The sequence below is a fragment of the Symphalangus syndactylus genome, chromosome 21, assembly GCF_028878055.3.
Source record: "Symphalangus syndactylus isolate Jambi chromosome 21, NHGRI_mSymSyn1-v2.1_pri, whole genome shotgun sequence".
Lineage (NCBI taxonomy): Eukaryota > Metazoa > Chordata > Mammalia > Primates > Hylobatidae > Symphalangus > Symphalangus syndactylus.
In genome coordinates this window covers 69119338-69135456 of record NC_072443.2, presented here as the reverse complement: position 1 = coordinate 69135456, position 16119 = coordinate 69119338, and the positions used below count along the sequence as shown (strand labels likewise).

General features: G+C 37.6%; 1 protein-coding gene across 1 annotated transcript in view; it reads right to left on the bottom strand.

Moving 5' to 3' along the window:
- CNTN3 (contactin 3) overlaps positions 1–16119 on the bottom strand; it is a 361804-nt gene that overhangs the window by 283822 nt on the left and 61863 nt on the right. The window lies entirely within an intron of this gene.

Here is a 16119-nt window from a genome sequence, read left to right as displayed (position 1 = left end):
CCAATTTCATACAGACGCCTGAATCTAGTATTTCCTAGTCAATCCCTGGGTATTATTATTTGGCTTAATCTGTTTCAGGTTTACCCTAAGGCTTGGGAAGAAAGTGGTCCTCTGAAGCTTTGTATTTTTGTTCAAAGCCAAGAGTGGCATAAATGCAAGATGAGGTAATATTTTTAAGCTCTAGTGCAGAGATTCTCCATTGAGAGTGACATGGGCTCCCAGCAGACACTCAACAATATCTGAGGATGTTCTGGGTAGCCACTTGCTGGGGAGGGATACAGATGAGCTACTGGCACCTAGGGGTTAGGGTTTAGTGATACCACTAAATACTCAGCCATACCACAGGACAGCCACCCACTGCAAACAATTATCCAGACCAAATGACAATCATGTCAAGGTGAGAATCCCAACTTCAGAGCAGCTTAGCATCATCAGAAGACTGCAGAATCAGCTACCATATAGCCTGGCTACTTTCTGTTCAGAACTTTACCAAAGAAAGGACACACTTCATCCTTCACATGTTCTGCTCTCATACAACCAGGAGTCTTGTGGGAAAACAGGATCTAAGAGCTTGGTGCACTTCTTAAAACTGACCTTTTTACCATATGAAATTCCAAACAAATTAAAAGTAAACAGAATAGCATGAGCCCCTTATGCCCGTCACTCAACTTAAAAAAAATCAATATTAATATTCTGCTATTCTTGTTTTGTCTACAGCTCTACTCACCCTCTCATATCCCCACTTTATTATTTTTTTCATTATTTGCACACAGATTTTATGTAATTTGCTTACATCAAAATGTAAAAGTCTTATCTGTACCATTTTTTAAACATGGAATCTTAAACAACTATTTTTATTATAAAATACAGAAAAGATCTTTCCATTTTATGTTAAGCTTCTATGTCAGTGTTTCTCAAACTGTAGGTTGTGTTTAAGATGCTGTATGTAGAGCTTTTGTTTGTTTTAAACAAATGAAGTAGAATAGAACAGAAACTATTCAGATATACTGAATTTAATGAGTTAGCACTGCTTTGTAAAATGATGCTATAGAAGTGCAATGTACTGTAAGTATTGAGCCCTAAAATAACTTGTGTTTCTTACTAAGAGAACATTTTTAAATGTGTAAGAGGCAGAATGACTTACAGTTAAGTATATACATATGTAGTCCTGGGCGAGTTATTAGATTGGTGCAAAAGTAATTGCGGTTTTTGCAATTGAATGTAATGGCAAAAACAACGATTACTTTTGCACCAACCTAAATACTTAAACCTCTTTAGATTTCAAATTTTACAACTGTAAAATGGGAATGGGGTGCACATAAATTGGTTATAAGAATGAAGACTGTGATTATATGCTGAGCTGGTATTTTGGTTGTGATGGTTACTGCTATGATTTCAAAAAAATTAAATATAATTGACACCTTGTCTGGAGATAAATCAGTCTTAAATAAAGCAAGGATTCAAACCTAGGTCTCTAACTCATTTTGAAGAGACAAACACTGCTCCTGGGCTGCTTACATCTTTTTGTTTAAACACTTGTTCTGCTTAACAGTGTTTTTAAAATTTGCTTTATCACAGCAAATTGAGTGATTTTGACACCTTTGTGAAATGCTAATCATGGCTATGAATAGTTATCTGCTTAGAATTCACACCTATTAGGGGCTGTATCTAGGTGTGTAAAACATTCACTCTATCAACACAGAAGTGTAAACCCAAATTGGGGCAAACTGTGATAGCAGCTTGAATTTATACCCACAGTATCAACTTCAGCTGAGTGAAGATGGGAGAAGTACTCCCAAACTAATGCAGCAACAAGCCACCATTTGTTTTTATACAAATAGCAATGATTCAAGATAATAGCATAAAACACAACGGGAAGGAGAGAGAAAGAAAGACACAAACTGACTGCCTGTATGTAATGATCTGCAGATACACCCGAGTCTGATAGGCCAGATACAAAAGCATACGGAGGGTGGAGACTGAGAACAGGAGTGTGTGAGCACATCCAACTCAGCCTCGAGGGCTGTCAATGCCATACAATGCGAGCCTGGGGCTGCCTGACAGCCTGATTAAGTTTCAGAAGACCCTGGACTTCCAGAGTTTTCTAATGAGATTTTCCAGTTTTTATTTTTGTAATATATTTTTTGATCTCCCAATTTTTAACCTTAGCAAGCCACGTTTTGAAGTCGAAAATCACAACTTCACGACATTAGTGCCGACCAAACCAAATATATCTGCAACTCAGCTGCAGCCCATCTTGAAACCTCTAACCAAAATGTATTTTCCCATCTAAAACTCTAAAACATAGGGTTGGTCACTCCATTGCTCCAAAGAAATATGCAACACTATGTATTAGAAACAATTCAATATTTTCCTCTATTCAGGAATAAAATTAAAAAAAAAATTTTCTTACTCTGTTTACTGAAGGAAGTGGGACACTGAGAGAGAGGACGCATCTCTTTCACTTTTCAGAAAAAGACATCTCTGTTATGTAAGAAGGTATTACATTTTATTTACGGAGATGGTCCTCATTCATTCCTGAATGAGCTCCTATGTAAGAACCAAAACTTTGCAACAAATGTTCAGAGGGTCCCAAAGACTGTGCCAGATAGGAGATCTCCTCAGCCCTGTGTCAACAGGATGCCTTAGGCCACAGAAGCCTCCCCTCAGTACCTCGGTGCACCATAGAGATACTAACCTTTTCTAATTGTACCATATACTAAATATTAGGAAGGCATTTGTAACTACTAGCAGGAAAAGTTTGAGGACCTTAATGAAAACACTGAAGTGAAACTGAGAGTTGACACATTTCAGATCACACAATAGTAATCAATGTAGTTTCATTTCTTCCACTTCCCAAGACTGATTTAGGAGATGAAATTAAATTTACTTGAAAGCAACAGTAGAGATCCAACTCTGAATACCAGACCAGTGTTGTTTCTTCGGTACCTAGAACTCTGCCTAGATGAATACATTTGTGATAAATATGCTCCTGGAATGAACTTTGTAATTTCTGGTTTGTTCACAGCATGGACTCTACTTACTTCTTGCTTCTTTAGACCCTCTAATAAGGTACCACCATATGGACATTTGGAGACATTTTATTTTGTAGGAGCAGAACAAGTTCCCTTCACCAAGCCTATTATTTCAGAGTAACAAAAACAAGTGGAAGTTTTCACAAACACATATTCCAATTTTCTCAATGTACTTAGAATCTGAGGATATTAAAGAACCAGGTAGGCCTTATAAATCAGAGCAGAGTGCCAGAGGGGTGGTGGCACTGAGCTGCCAGGTGCCTATCCACTCACTAAAGAGGGACGGCTACTTCTCCGTTTTAGACAATAATTGCAAACCTGTCATCTTTTCATTTAAAACACTGAAACACACACACACACACACACACACACACACACAGCTGGCCTAACAAAACTTGCCTGTAGACAAGATGTGTCCTGAGACCAGGAGTTTGAGGCCTCTGAACACATACTCTTATGGAGGAGGAACAATAGTACGATAATATTAACAACAACAAGAAACTATTAAGAGATTCCTCTTCAAATAAAAATACGCTCTGCTGGGCTCACTTTCCACCTAGCCATTTCCACGTGCATCCTCACGAGTACCCAAGAGCCAAAAGCCTATCACGGTGCCCAGGCCATAGCAGACACTCAACACAATATGTGTTGAATTAATGAACGTCAGATTTAGGGAAGTAGTTGCCATGCTTGGCTCCATATCAGACCATGTGGGGGAACTGTGTAAAAACACAGATCCCCTGGTCCACTGAATCATAATTTCCAGGCACCAGGCCCAGAATTTGTATCTTTAAAAAACTTTCCAAAGTAATTCTGCTGCAGGGTTGTCAACGCATTTGGGAACCACTAGCTAGGACACAAGGAGCTTCCAAATTCCAGTCCTAACTGTCAATAACAAGACTCAGTGGCATCTTTGCCTCGGTGGTTGTTTAACCATTTGTAACTTGGTTTTATTTTCCCTGAAATCTCCCCCTTTTGCTAGCTCTGTGACTCCTTGCAGCAGGGAAGGCAGAGGAGGGATGGAACAAAATTTCATGTTGTTCCCCAAATGAGCTGTTTTCCAAAAGCACAAGTAGTTTCCAAAAAATCACTGAGACTATTCAACAAAAGCCTCAGCAAGAAGTACATGAACAGAGAAGGGAAGATTTCCTTCAAGACCAATACTTCCCAGAGATGGAGGGATGGATGTCTACAGGGGAATGGCAAAATTGAAGAGAAGAATGGTAACCCAGAGCTTGCAAGGAGATGGATCTACAAGAGATTCCAAGACCCAGAAACAGAGAAGGGCAGCCTGAGGGGAAGGGACAGTGGACAGAGACAACCTAGATAAATGGATGAATGAATGACCCATGGCCCATCCTTCTAAGTCTTGCTCATCACACATTTCATAATTCATAAGCTCTGCAATTACTCAGAAATGTGACAGGACACCTGGGGAAGCAGGATGAGAGTTTGCCCACAAACAAACAAACAAAAAAAGCTGAGTTATAGAAATACAGGAGGCACAATTTCTTGTCATCTGAGCTGATGAGTTGCAACTGACATCCTTAACACCCAACTACAGTGAGGCTTTTTATATAAAATTGGGGTGGGTGTTGATACTTAGATGAAAGGATTTTGTGCAGATTAATTAGTAACTGTTTGTGAAACACTTTGTTGGGTGTAATAAGAATGTTCTTTATTTTGGTTACATAATCTACCAATTTTACAGTTTTAAAGCAGAGTGATCAAGGTTTTATCACAAGCTAAGAAAGCTGAGAACACTGAACTTCAGTTAAAATTCTCTCCCTGTGTATGCCTCCTGAGCCCAATTATTTGCAGGGTCAGAGATCTATTATTTTACTTAGCAAAACGGGTGCTTTGAGACATATTTTCAAGAAACAACAAAAAGGACGGATTCCAATGTATCCTACTAAAAGTCTTTCTGTTTAATGCTCATTTTGGAGATGCTCTATTTTATTGGAGCATGTGTATTTGAATAAATAAAAGTTGTTATCATTTGAGCATTTTGAAAACATACGTATTTTATGCTATCAAGGATATAAAGGATGTGTGGATATTCAGGTCTTTGGTAGGTGGTGCTTTTCTGTGAAGTAAGCTTCCCTAAGGCAGTAGTGGAGGACAGACATCAAAAACAAAGCTACTGTTTTTATAGAGACTCGTAACTGAAAGCCAAGAAATTGCTGAAGATATGTAGCCACAACCCAACCCTTGCGTTCACTAGATTCCAGGTTGATATTTAGCCCAGGTGTACACAGCTCAGCTATGCCAATTATGCACAGCTGTTGCCCATTCTAACTGGGCAGTACCATGCTCTTTCAAAAATATATTAAATGTCACTCTTCTCACATTAAAAAAAAATACTTCAGTTGATTTTTCACCTTAAAAAGGACCATCTAAATGGTCTTTTTCTAATATTTTCAAAAGAAAGCCTCCCATTAATTTCAATATATGCTAAGATATTTTCTTTCCACCCTATGGTCTCCCACAGACCTGGATCTGAGCATCAATAAACACATATCTAGCAGAGGATAGATGATGACACTGAGATCCAACAATTTAATGTACCATTTTAAGTAGGACTGTCACTTAGGGACATCAGGGTTCAATTTATTAAAAGTAGTTAGTACTGAATATTGGTGCTAAGAAATGTTTCTTTTTCAAGTATTAAAAGTCAAATGCTGATGGTAATTCATGTCATTATTGACTGTCTTGTGCCCAGTGGTGAGTGTGGTTAATCTTTCCACCAGCCATACGAGGGAAGTACTATGACTATTTCCATTTACAAGGAAGGAAACTAAGGCTTAGGGCAATAAAGTGATTTGCCCACCATCACCAAGGTTCTGGAGTCTACTCCAGTGGAATCTTAGAATTTGAGCTGCTGTTTCCACCTCCTGAAATGGCCACATGACTCCTTCACCAGTTGAAAACACCAGTTTCTTCCGGGATGAAAAAAAAAAATAATACGTCATCATCCAGGCAGTCCCTACATAGATATCTGTAGATGGGATTCTGGTGCTGCTTTTCTGTTAAGTGCTGGTTATCCTTCATTCCTATTTTCACATTTGAGCTTACTGACACATACTTTGCTCCATTAAGGCTCTAAGGAGTGGATGGAGTGGGTGGGTAAAGAACTAGGATTAGAAATGAGGAAAAAAGAATGTGCAGTTACAATGAAAGACCCTTAATACAGTCCAAAGGTAAAGGCTTTATTTCCCATTTCCACACTGTATTTGTTCGGAAAGGAGGTTCCATTCCCTATGAAGAGGGGACAGAAGGACTCGGCAAAGAGCCTTCCAGAACTGCACACATAAAATCCAGACCTGTATGACCCGCCATGAAGCACATTCTATTATGGAAGCTTGCCTTCTACAAGGTTACCACTCCAGGGGACAATGTTTCTAAGAACTGGGAAAGTGCACAGTTAGCAAAACACGTCCCTTCTTGAGGGCTGGCAGCCATCCATGTTGGAAAAAGTATATAGCTGAAATAGAAAGCTGGCTGCTCTGTGAGCTTCCTAATTCTCTGATTTCTATTTGTGTGTATACATATACCCGAGATTTTCTTCATGGATTCCCCCTCATTTCTCTTTCAATAAAAGTAGTGGGGGCATGTGGAGAAGTGTGAATAGATACAAGGAACAGTTTTAGATTCTAAAGTTTAGGGGATTTCCTTTACATAGTGCTTAACGGTTAATATTTCTTTCCCTATCACAAGTTGATATGAACACTGATTTGGTTATAAACAATGAATTCGTCTGATTTGGGGACTTAGGATATGTTTTCTTTGCTTTTTTCTTTATGTATATCCTGTTCCTCCAAGCAGATGGTAAGCACCTTAGTTAACAACAGTCAGTGAAGTTTGTTGAGTATTTACTTACTATACGTCAGCATCTACACAAAGTGCTTTATATGTATTAATCTTCACACTAACAGGGTAAGTACTACTGGTATACCAATTGTCAGATGAGGAATTTCAATTTGAGTAATCAAGCAATTTGCACATGGCTAAGTGACATATCGGTAGAAGGTCCCCAAAGCTCTACCTCTCTACTTCTCTACACTACACTGCCTCCTACCTGCCAAAAACTTTCTTCTGTTTCTCTTTTTCCAAACTACATACCTCATCCCTAATTCAACAAGTATGCAAAAAATAAATTAGAAAGCCAAGTGGTCCTATTTAATCAATACTAATAAGTAATTATTCATTCTAGTTTATATGTGCATATATACACAGGCAGTATATTTAATTTCTATGTTCGCAATCGTAAGAGTGTTATGTAGCCTATTTCTTCTATCAAGATACTTTAAATTTATTGCTTTAATTTAGTAATACAAAACCACTGCATAAAATATAGAAAACCAAAAAGAGTAACATCAAATATTACTGAAAATCTCACACTCTAGGTAAAACTAATAGCAGGAAGTAAAAAGTTACAGGGTATCAAGTATTGATGAGTCAGTGAAACAAAAGGAAGTCTCATATCCTGACTGTAGGAGTGTAGGTCCATACTAACCATGTTGGAAAACATTGTGCCATCACCATTTTCATGCTGAAATGGCATAGCAATTCCATTTCAAGCTGAAGGCATAGCAGTTACTCTCCTTGACACCCACACTAGAGAAACTCTTGCCCTTTTACACTACTCAACATGCACAAACATGATCATAGCAGCATCATAGCTAATAGCAAAAACATAAAATAAACCGATGTCCTTCAGTAAGTGGGCAGATAAATGAACTGTAGTAAGATTCAGTCGATGGACTACCACATAGCAGAAAGAATCAATGAAGTACAGGTTTACACATCTACCTAATCAAAACTCAAAAATATATCAAATTGAAAAAGTACACTGCAGAAGAATAGAGTATAATATTATTTACATAAAATACAAAACTATAAAACTTAACAATCATAGAGTTACATGAATACATAGTAAAACTAAAGGAAAAGTAAGAAAATAATAAACGTAAAATCCAAACAGTAGTGACCCCAAGGGCAAGGAAAGAGCCTCAAATAGGGAGGAACATAAATTAGGCTTCAAAGTCACGGACAATGTCCTATTAAGCTATGTGCTGGGGTCATGAGAGTTTATTTTATTGTTCATTATAAGTTACATACATGCAACATATATTCTTTTGTATGAAAAAATGTTTCACTATAAAAGAAAATAGTACTTTTTTCTAAACTCTATAAAGCTGTAGATTAGGACAAAGAGTTCAGGTAGAATACAAAGGAAAATTGTAGCTCACAAATTGGTTTTCAACTCTCACTGCTTGTTTGTAGCTTTCAGAAAAACTATGTTTAAAAATGTAGTATGGACTGGGTGCAGTGGGCCATACTTGTAAAACCAGCATTTGGGAAGCCAAGGCAGGAGGATTGCTTGTGGCCAGGAGTTTGAGAATAGCCTGGACAACATAGCAAGACTCTGTCTCTGAAAAAAAAAATTAAAAATTAGCCAGGCATGGTGGTGCCCACCTACAGTACCAGCTATTTGGGAGGCTGACGCAGGGGGATTACTTGAGCCCAGGAGTAAAAGGTTGCAGTGAGCTCATTGCACCACTGCACTCTAGCCTGGGTGATGAAAAATAAAATAATTTTTTTAATGTAGTATACTCCAGCCTCTTCAGAGGTGAAAAGGGGCTTAATGAAACACTGAAAATTATAAATTTCATCCTATAGAGATGAAGAGCCACCAAGGCTTTGGAACAAAGATTCATTTAAAGAAGCGATTTAAGAAAATTAACCTGGCAGCAACCTGCATAATTATAAGAAAATAAATCAGACCATTAAAATAGTGGATTTAGTACTAGGGAGATTTTTCAAAATCCATGTGTATTTCCTCTACCCAAGCAAAATCTGAAGCCTGAGAATGTACATTTTTGAAAAACTTCTTAACGCATACTGATCCACACAATGATGTGAGAAACATTAAGTACACTAACATTAAGTATTCAGCTAAGATGCATTAAGTAGTACTAGATAATATGATGAATGAGAAACAATTAACTTTTCAGTTCGACATGACTGGGCCATAATCATAGTCTTGACTGTAGCTAACAGTGTAAGTTTGCCAATCATATATATTGTTTAAACAGTGTTCAAAAGATTCGAGAATTTTGTTCCTACTTATGGCTTTCAACTTTTAAAATTGAAAAAGTTCTCTCATGGCTTTATATTTTCTTTATAATGTAACAAAATACTGATTGCAAGAATGAATTTTTGGCCTGTTACCCCAGCATTTCGGGAGGCTGCGGCAGGAAGATTGCTTGAGGCCAGGAGTTCCAGACTAGCATGGTCAACATACCAAGATTCCCATCTCTACAAAAATTAAAATAAAAATTAGCTGGACATGGTGGCATGTGCCTGTAGTGTAGTCCCAGCTACTTGGGAGGCTGAGGTAGGAGAATCCCCTGAACCCATGAGTTCAAAGCTGCAGTGTGCTATGAGTGTACACCACTGCACTCCATCCTGGGCAACTGAGCAAGACCTTGTCTCAAATTAGAAAAAAAAAATAGTGTCTTAAGTTTCAAAGTATTCAATAGGCAGAAAGTACATGAAATGCATGAAAAAGTAGGATATAAACAATCAAGATAAAATTGAATATAGGAGTATTTAAGAAGATTATATGATCAAAAAATAAGATTTAAAACTAGCAAATCATTTATTGCTTGGGAATGTTAATTTCTGATGGGAACAGATCTTCTGAGAACATCTCAGGAGTGACCTGGTCAAGATAGGGTTTTGGTATTTAATGCTCCAGGCAAAGTGCTAGTTTGGATACTCATCACTGTTTTCTAAAAGAAGGTGTTAAAATGGTGTGAGAATGTACTCTCAGATCCAAAACGGAGAAAGATGAAAATACGGATTAATAGGAAACATTAATGAATATAAATAAGCTTAAGTATTTTCCAGGTAAAATGGTATCAACTAATTTAGTAGTAGATCACTGAAAATACTGCATATTAGATCTTCAGTATTATTTTCCAATTTTACTTGCAGATTTTGCATTTTATGTATAGATATTAATTTGTACCCCTCCTCCTAAAAAATACTGTAAGGGTCACTGTCATCAAGGCAGCCACAAAAATATGAGCAATACAGTCAAACAAGTAAATGGGCCACAATTGACTTCACAGCCCCATTTTCCCATTCTCAGAAAATCACAGGAACACTCAAGCCGGGAAGAAAAATTGAGACAGTCGAAAAAATGAAACTGGGGACGGCAGTGATTTTGTGACCACCTAATCAAGTCTTCATATTGAGAGTTTTTCCAGTTTAAAAGAAGGCCAAGTTCAAAGACTGCTAAAAGAACGTATTTTAAAAGCCCACTTCTCAAAAGTAGTTTTTAATCATATTTGAATGACAAGTTCAAGTTAAACTTCCAATTTGCAATGCAGGAGTTTGTAGAGTCATCGAGGCAAAATTAATCAGAAACTCCAGGAATGCAAGAGTCAGAAAGAACACAAACCGACTTCTCTGTACTGATCACAGACCACAGGGCAGAAAACACACTGAGGGAACTGACAATAGAGGTCAGGTTGGCACTGAAAGGGAAAAGGCATTATTAGAATTTCTTCTCAATATATTATGCTATGAACTTAAACCCTTACGATATAACAATATAACTGAATAGCTCAAGAATATAACACGCCTGACTCTGAGAAACTTTGAAGTTGAAAAGAGCCTTTCTGCGTTTTCAGATCATATTGTTGAAGTCTTTACTGAACACATGTCAGAATGTTTGGCTTTTAATGTAATATTTATAGCACAGCTTTATGAACACAAGAACATTTAATGATGTATAGATATCTTCATCTTCTCCACAGTCCCTTGGGGCACTTATTTAAAAATTCAGTGACAGAACCCTCCTCCTCACTTGGACTAACTCAATGAAAACATCAGTGTGAGATCAAGGAATCTTCATTTAATACACGTGTCCTGGATGAAACACTTTTTTTGGTGGGGGGAATGTGGTGGGGGGGACAGAGTCTTGCTTTGTCGCCCAGGCTGGAGTGCAGTGGCGTGATATCAGCTCAAGGCAACCTCCACCTCCCAGGTTCAAGCAATTCTCCTGCCTCAGCTTCCCAAGTAGCTGGGACTACAGGCACGTGCCACCACGCCCCGCAATTTTTTTGTATTTTTAGTAGAGACAGGATTTCACCGTGTTAGCCAGGATGGTCAGGATCTCCTGACCGCATGATGCTCCCACCTCAGCCTCCCAAAGTGCTGGGATTACAGGCGTGAGCCACCGTGCCCGGCCGATGAATCTCTTGCACAATAAGATGGGGAAGTAATGGAAAAATCTTGATAATAATTTTCAGGCAAAGAATTAGCAATCCCCAAAAACATTATATCATTCCAAAACACCATATGCAATATGACAAAAGTTCTAGGGATGGTTGCTGGAGTTCATGCAGGGTTAATGCTTCAAATACCCTCTAGTATTCGGTTGGGGTTTAGGCAGGTTAATGTTTCAAATACCCTCTGGTATTAGTAAAAGTAATTGTAATAATAAAACAAAAATAATAAAAAGTAATAAACTGCAATTATCTATTACTCCAAACTAAAAGTAGGATGTCTATTATTTGTTTTTAAAATTTCTAAATAGAAAGCTACTTAAAAATGTCTCCAATCTCTGGTGGGATGCCAATTTAGGCTCTTCAAAACTGTCAAAATAATTTTCTGAAGATATTTATGCTGTGTGACCACCTACATCCTCCTCAATCGTTAAGACTCTGTGAAAACTATCTTTTTGGAATCCCTTCACACTCCTTGATATTTCCATAACTTTAAATCCACTTGGTGTCAGTTTTATGAGATTTAAATTCCACCACCATGTCTGAAGTGTTGTAAAACCCCATCTGTCTATTCACAGACATCACTATAATTATTTTATTTATATAATCCCAGTTCAAGTAGCTGTACTAATTTAGGCCATAAGTTCACTAAGGTAAAGGGAAAAGTAATTTGTTTAAATAGTACTTCAGGAACAAGTTCTTGATCTTGCTTTTTTCTGATACAGGATAATCTTTAAATATGAAATTTACTTTCTTAGGGGTACCCAGATATTTAGTGATATAAAGCAAATAATGTCCATTTTTAAAATTTTGTTTTTGTTGTGTGATTTATTACCAACCCCCACCCCCAAAACTGATAAGTTTTTTTAAAGAACGATTTCTATCACAATGTCAATATGGATGTCTTGATCCTAAGTAGTTTACACTTTATGCATTGGCCCCAAAGGGAAGTTTGAGACTAGGGTCCAATCTCTGCTCCTTGCCATTCAACCATACCATCTCTTAGTAAGTTTTAAAAGTTTCTTCTTAATTTCGTTTCATTTCTTGAACTTTTTTCTTTCTTTTTTTTTCTTTTTGAAACGGAGTCTCGCTCTGTCACCCAGGCTGGAGTGCTGTGGCGCGATCTGGGCTCACTGCAAGCTCCGCCTCCCGGGTTCATGCCATTCTCTTGCCTCAGCCTTCTGAGTAGCTGGGACTACAGGCGCCTGCCACCATGCCTGGCTAATTTTTTGCATTTTCAGTAGAGACAGGGTTTCACCGTGTTAACCAGGATGGTCTCGATCTCTTGACCTCATGATCCTCCCACCTCAGCCTCCCAAAGTGCTGGGATTACAGGCATGAGCCACAGCACCTGGCCCATTTCTTGAACTTTTAAGCAACCAGTCTGTGATGGTTAATACTGACTGTCAACTTGACTGGATTGAATGATGCAAAGTATTGTTCCTGGGTGTGTCTGTGAGGGTGTTGCCAAAGGAAATTAACATTTGAGTAAGTGGACTGGGAAAGGCAGACTCACCCTCAATGTGGGTGGGCACAATCTAATCAGCTGCCAGCGCAGCTAGAATAAAAGGGGGCAGAAGAATGTGGAAAGACTAGACTGGCTGAGTCTTCAGGCCTACATATTTTTCCCGTGCTGGATCCTTCCTGCTCTGGAACATCGGACTCCAAGTTCATCAGCCTGTGGACTCTTGGACTCATACCAGCGGTTTGCCAGGAGCTCTTCGACCTTTAACCACAGACTGAAGCCTGCACTGTCGGCTTCCCTACTTTTGAGGTTTTGGGACTTGGACTGGCTTCCTTGCTCCCGAGCTTGCCAAAAGCCATTGTGGGACTTCACCTTGTGATTGTGTGAGTCAATACAGCTTAATAAACTCCCCTTTATATATACATCTACCCTATGAGTTGTGTCCTTCTAGAGAACCCTGGCTAATACACAGTCAAATACTCATGTTCACAAGCATTCAAAAAATTTCAAGTTTTCCATTTACTTTATTTCATTTCTCCTTATTTTGTTGATTTCACAAAATTAACTTTTTATTTTATGACTTATGTTCTCCACTTCACTCATGCTTCTGTCTATACACATCGCGCTGTCATTCCCATCCACTTATCCAGGTTAACAAGCTAATAGAACAAGTATTTTTCCATAATTTTCCCTACTTTTATTAATTTAATTTCATTTACACATACATATATTCATTTACACATACACGCACAAACATATACATATATTGAGGATTTGTCAGTGGTTTATAAAATTTACAGATATTATTCCTACAGCAACTTGCTATTCTTAGTAACACCTGATGAAAATTTCTCCGTATCAACTGGGATAGTTCTAACACTTCATTTTTAATGATTATCTATCATGAGTAGACGCATCAAAATGTATTCAACCTTTTCCAATGTTTTGATAGCCATTAGGTAACACACATACACACACATTGACACCTTTATTTATATGGGGTAGATTCCCAGAAATAAAAATATATGTAATTTATAATTTTTAAAGTTATAATAGAAAAAAACATTATTTTACTGAAAGGGTGAAACTATTCATATTTCTATCTGGCAAACAAATGTTATCACTTTTTTACTTTTGCTATGACCATCCTGAATTTGAGCATCTTTTTACACATTTAATAGCTCCCTGGTTTTACTCTTCGATGAATTGCTGGTATGTTTCCTTGTTCATTCATCTATTGAGCTATTTATATAGAAATATAATTTACAAACCTCAATTTGTAAGACATATTTGTGCACTACAGATATTAATTCTCTGGCTGTTATTTACTTCACAAATTTTCCTTAACATAATTTCCACGGATTCTCTTTATGCTAACATTCTCCATATGATAGCTTTTAAGTTTTACTTAGAAAATAAGCCTAGATTTTCTGAATGGCTATCTTGATTAAGAATGTTTCTCCCTCCACAAAATTAAACATGTAGCCTCCTAAACATCCTTCTAAGAGTTTTATTTTGTTCATATTTAGTTCATTAATCCATATAGTACATTTTCATGTATATTATAAGGTAAGGGCCCCACCTTTATTTCACTCCAGATGGATAACCCCTTGCATCAGCGCCACTTTACTAAATGAACCATCCATTCACCATTAAATTTAAATACTATCTTTGGTTTACAGTCGACTACCCCAAGATCTATTTCTGGATTCTATATTTTAGTCCACCAATCTAACTGTCTATTTTTATGACAAATCAGATGGATTTGGTTACACCAATCTAACTGTCTATTTTTATGACAAATCAGATGGATTTGGTTACATGATGTCTCTCTAAATAATGGTGATGAAAAGCATCTCTGACAATTTCTTGATTTTAATCTCAGTAGTTGGCCATTTGGATGAATATATATGAGTTTTGACAGTTTTTGGTAAATAGTCTTTGTCATATCTAAATACTTTATATTTCTATTTTATCTACATATTAAATAAGGAATGGCAACTGAACATTATTAAATGCTTTTTCAGTATCCATTTAATATAGGCATATGGTTTTTCCAAAGAATTTGTTGACTGTGACTATATAGTAAAATACTTTAGTAATCCTGGAATAAACATTCCTTGCTCATTGTTATTATCCTTTTAATACACTGCTAAATTTTAATTTTTAATATTTTGGTTAGAATTCTTTAGATACAGCAAGTCCTCAATGTCGCCAATAGGTTCTTGGAAACTGACTTTAAGTGGAACAATATATAATGAAACCATTATTTTTTCATCAACATTATAATTGAAACAACATTGAAGGAAATAACATTATTCAACGACCGGCTGTATGCTGTTTCACTGAGAAAAAGTTCAAAGTTTCTAAGAACCTGCTGGCTTTGAGGACTTACACACAATATTGGCTTTTACATTAAAATTATGTAAGCTTCATAATATGAATTGCTGAGCTTCCTACATTTTTTCTAGGGCATTATTTGGGATAGACAACAATATACATTCATGGTCTTACCCCAGGGATATGGTAACTCTTTCACCCATGGACATGATATACTCTCAAACAACCTAGGTAACGTGGTCATTCTACAGAATATTACATTGGTCCACTATACGAACAACATCACGTTAATCAGACGGATACAGTTTGACTCTGTGTCCTCACCCAAATCTCACGTTGAATTGTGATCCCTAGTGTTGCAGGTGAGGTCTGCTGGACGGTGACTGGATCATGGGGGTGGTTTCCAATGGTGTAGCACCTCCCTTGTGTTGTCTCATAATAGAGTTCTCACAAGATCTGGTTGTTTGGAAAGTGTGTAGCACCTCCCCCTTTGCTGTCCCTGCCAGCCATGTGAAAATGTGCCAGCTTCCCCTTCACCCTTCCGTCACGACTGTAAGTTTCCTGAGCCCTTCCCAGAAGCAGAAGCCTCTGTAGCCCACAGAACTGTGAGCCGATTAAACCTCATTTCTTTACAAATTACCTAGTCTCAGGTGTGTCTTTATAGCAGTGGGAGAACGGACTGATACACAGACCAAACGAGCGACATAGGGCAAGTATATTAGAGGCCTTGACATGTGTTCCAAAAGATGGGTGGAAAATCCTAACAAGATTTAAAGGTCTGCCTCCTAGCTGGACTTTTTTTTTTAAATGGGTTCAGTGATCTGGGGCTTGTTGGGACATTTCCATCAAAGTAAAGGAAAAATTACTATATGACAAACCTCCCATCACCAGTTAGGCCTCTTCTGAATACTCTAAGCTGTGCACCAGGGGACACAAAGGTTGCCAGTGTTAAATGAGCCCAGAGCAGGAAAAGACCTTG